The 4,918-nt window shown below is 39.6% G+C and overlaps 1 pseudogene; it reads left to right on the forward strand.

Moving 5' to 3' along the window:
* Nucleotides 1-3,615: 3,615 nt before the first annotated feature.
* LOC134971338 (5S ribosomal RNA) lies at nucleotides 3,616-3,735 on the forward strand (annotated as a pseudogene).
* The last annotated feature ends 1,183 nt before the right edge of the window (nucleotides 3,736-4,918 follow it).

Genomic DNA, 4,918 nt, shown 5'->3' on the forward strand with positions numbered 1-4,918 from the left:
CATATGCAAACATATTCCTTGGATGGTGGGAAAAAGAATGTGTCTTTAAAGATCATAATGACAATTTTACAACTCATGTCATCATGTGAAATAGGTACATAGACGACATTCTTATGATCTGGGAAGGAGACTTGCAATTACTGCATCAATTCATCAAACATCTGAATAAGAATGATCTCAACATCCGCCTCACTCACACTATAAGTCAAGTGGAAGTACCATTCCTGGATTTGTTGATTTACAAAAACCCAGAGGGAATGATTGCTACAAATCTATATCGCAAAAGCACTGCGACCAACACATTATTACATCAAACAAGCTCTCATTTTCCCCCGACGATAGAAAATATCCCCAAAGGGGAATTTCTTCGCTTGCGTAGAAACTGTTCAGACAATAAAAAATTTACAATACAAAGCACGGATCTAGCACAAAGACTCTGCAATAGAGGATACAGCAAAACATCTGTGAAAAAAGCATTAAAATCTGTCAAAACCATTAAGAGAGAAGACATTGTCTTCAAGGAACAGAAAAAAGAAGGAAAAAAGTCTGAAAACACCATTCGCTTCGTCGGTAACTTCTGCCAAGAATGGAGAAGGGTGAATGAAGCAATACAAAAGCACTGGCATATCTTACATATAGACCCTACACTGTCTAAGAAACTTGGTCCCAAAGTCTCTATGAGCTGGCGCAGATCAAAAAACCTAAAAGACCAACTAGTACGAAGTCATTTTCAGAAATTCCCTGACAAAAAACCAATAATCACGGGTACATACCCTTGCGGGAATGCAAAGCCTGTAAATTTATTGTCCCCACAAAGGAAGTAGAGGACAAATATGGTAATACAATTACAATTACAGACTACATGAACTGCCAAACGGAAGGTGTCATCTACTGCCTCAGCTGTAGTTGTAACCAGAAATATATTGGCATGACGACACGTCCCTTTAAACAGCGTATCCTGGAACACATAGGATCCATACGTAATGCCATCACGGATAGGCAAAGGATGAAACAACTGACATCAGTTGCCCGTCACTTCTACACCTGCCATGGGAGCAGGTATGAAGAGCTAAAGATCTTTGGACTAGAAAGGATCAGACTTGGAATACGAGGAGGAAATTTAACGGACAGCCTATTGAAGAAAGAAAGCGAATGGATCTTCAAGATGGGAACTATATATCCAGCTGGCATGAATGAAAACATCAACTTTGGTTTTTTTTGAATTAACCAACTCACCATCAGAACCATAGAGAACCCATTTTCTTTCCCTCTTTTTTGTACATACTAATTTGGTATATGCCAATTAACATATAGCCAGTATAGTAGCACAATATAGAACATCATTATAATTATCATAATCACTACCATCAACGATCTTTATCCAATACCATCACACACCTATTTTCACCTCATTTCAACATGGGTTCCCATGTCATTAATTGTCCACATACAAACTAAGATACTGTCTTTACACTTCTAATTGTCATTTTGTCATTTTATCACTAATTAAATACACCATCAACCAATTTACTGTTATCACATAATCACCTTTATCTATATCCTCACTTTTTATTTATCACACACATTTCATTACTATCATTTTGAACTAACTATAACCCTTCTCCCATCCCCTTCTACCCAATATTCCACATAAAACCCACTTCCCCTCCCCCTCTCCTTCACTCCCTCACTCCCCCTCCTCCCACATTCACTATCCCACCCACCCATATAAACTCCCTTAACCCCTTCCAAAAACCTCCCTGCCGATTTTTCCGTATTAACTAAATTCTCTCCTTTCCCAACCCCCAAAAACTTTCCCTTTCCTCCACCCCCCCCGCCCCCCCTCCCCCACCTAGCAAATCTTTTTTCACCCCTCCATCCGTCTATAACAATTATATAGGCCCTCTAACATATAAACACTACTATTATTATAATAACCAATATACTAATTAATTAATTTTTAATGGTTAAATTTATATATAAGAATCCTACAATCATTAAATATAAATTTATACTTTAATATAATCAGCTTATTCAGATATGTACAATGACATGTACATGGTTATTTCCATATCACCTTTAGGGCAAATAACCTGCTAAATTGTCAGTACTCAGATTTCAAATTCCACTTATTATAATGCGGCTGAGAAATGTGCATCAATTATTCACAACTATACTGGCTATTGAATAGGCATACACAATATCATATATATGTATATATATATATATATATATATATATATATATATATATATATATATATATATATACATATATAGTATCATTACAATATCTATCATTTAATAATTATGTGCCAATTGTATGGGATAAATAAGTATGTGTAGACTGTTACGTTCCCCTTTCTCCCCTCACCCTGGTTGATGTCATTACAAACTTAAGGATAGGCTAAACAAAGCGTCCATCACAATGGAATACCCAATGAACACCTAGCACTGTCCGTAAATAAGAGACTCATACTGATCACACTACGTTCTGTGATCAAGCTACACTGCGAAACGTACGTCATCTCCCCCTGCGGTCACGTGGTGCGCACACGTGATCGCACCAACCGGAACTTCAGGACAGTTACCCGGGCAACGGCGTCCAGCCGCGTCCAGCGGCTGAGAGCCGGGAGGCACTCAGCTACCACACGCTGTGGAGCAGCGGACACTGCCAGCATAGGAAATAGCCGACCACCACTTCGGCTTCACTACACCTCCAGGATCCTGTCACTTACAGGAGATTACAAACGGCAGCTTCCTACAGGCAGCCCCTTGGGATTGGTATCGTATTATTACAGAAACTCTATAAATTTTTCTCTGTATATTCACTACTGCCCAAATAGGCTATTAACTTGCCTTAAAATATTTAGATGCTGCCTATATGTGTATGTGCATTGTATAATGTTCTATATGTCTATCACTGATAGTCTAAATTTATAGCTATCTGACTACCCTAGTGCATACACATTTTACAAATGCTCCAAGAGGTGCTGGACTTATATGGTATCTAATAAGGTATTAGGAGTAAACTACTATATTCCTAGATACGGCAGATTTCTTGCACAAGGAATCTTAAAGAAGCTCATTAGCTGCACGCTTACAGCAAATTGCTACTCAACTATAAATGTTTTTGTGTAAAATTTTTTCTGCTGTGGTGGCGTGTGCGGTATAAATTGTTAGAGGCCATATATATTATATATTGCACACAGCAACAGGTTTGCTACAATTGTTGCCTGATTATATCCAGCTGCACACTTGCAGCAAAGTACTACTCTACTATCTCTGTGTGCAGTATTTTCTGCTGTGGTGGCGTATATGGTATACATTATTTGAGGCCTCATATATTATATACAGCAACAGGTTTGCTATAATTGTTGCCTGATTATATATCATCATCATATGCAAGTGGACGCCCTTGCATAAAAAAATCTTTTTCATATGCTAACTGTCCTTAATGTAATTTTACTTATGCATTATGACTAATATTGCCACAAATTCAATTTCATGGGCATGAGACAAATTAAAATACTGAATACACGACTGATTCAGTTCACCACTGACATACAACTCGGTCGATACGGGTATTGGGATTGACTGAACGGGCAGATTAAGAAATTGCGGACATACCCCGCTGGAGATGCCCGATCTCGTCTGATCTTGGAAGCCAAGCAGTGGAGGGCCGGGTCAGTACTCAGATGGGAGACCACCTTGGAACACCCTGGTACTGCAAAATATTCTTCTGCCCGATCTAGAGTGATCCCTAATAATACCAATTGGCATTCGGTTCTGTATGACCTATGATTCAATTCTCTACGACTACTTAATCCTAAATAGGACTGCTGTAGAATAAATGATGGTCATATACTATACAAAGGTGTTACTGTTATCTCAGTAAAACCAATAGCCCATATATTTGATCTCCGGTTTCTATTGTGGTATCGAAAACCACATTAATTACACATAATAGAGTGTTATATTTTCGCGTAGCTACACTATCTTACGTATTACTTACTCCTACAATTATAGTTTTAATGAATTAATAAAATTATGTTTTATCAGAATTGATTAATATAATCCTCTGAATTGAATGCTCCCACACAAGAGTCTACTTTCCAACTTTTCTTCTTTGTTGGGTTTTCTTTGTTGATACTCTTCTTGACTCTAGGGAGCACCACTGATAGCAACAAATAATTGCAAAACGGATTTTTCTCCCTATGCACAAAGTTGCTGTATCCATAACGCAATTTAGCGTCATAAATCAGTTTTTCAGAGGGCATTACAACCTTATTGCAAGACTAGTGCGGTCCCAAAAAAGCTTTTTTCTTAAACCGGTATGCTGGTCGCCAGGATCCCGGCCGCCGGTATACCATACTACACCCGCTGGGAGCTCTAACAGGAGGATTAGGGGAATGAGAGCCCTGTAAGGAACATACAGGTTGGGGGGAGGAGGCAAGTAACTATAATAAAGATTGGGGCGGGATCACTATAGGACAAATGCAAGCAAGGGGGACATACAGATAAAAGGGTCACTGCCAGGGAATATGCTGACAAGGGGGTCACTACCAGGGAATATGCTGACAGAGGGGTATCTACAGGGAATATGCTGACAGGGGGGTCACTACGGGGAATATGCTGACAGGGGGGCCTCTACGGGGAATATGCTGACAGGGGGGTCTCTACGGGGAATATGCCGACAAGGGCGATCACTACAGGCAATATGCTAACAGAGGGATCTCTACAGGGAATATGCTGACAGAGGGATCTCTACAGGCAATATGCTGACAGGGATCTCTACAGGCAATATGCTGACAGAGGGATCTCTACAGGGAATATGCTGACAGAGGGATCTCTACAGGCAATATGCTGACAGGGATCTCTACAGGGAATATGCTGACAGAGGGATCTCTACAGGGAAT

Source organism: Pseudophryne corroboree, chromosome 11 (genome assembly GCF_028390025.1).
Source record: "Pseudophryne corroboree isolate aPseCor3 chromosome 11, aPseCor3.hap2, whole genome shotgun sequence".
NCBI lineage: Eukaryota > Metazoa > Chordata > Amphibia > Anura > Myobatrachidae > Pseudophryne > Pseudophryne corroboree.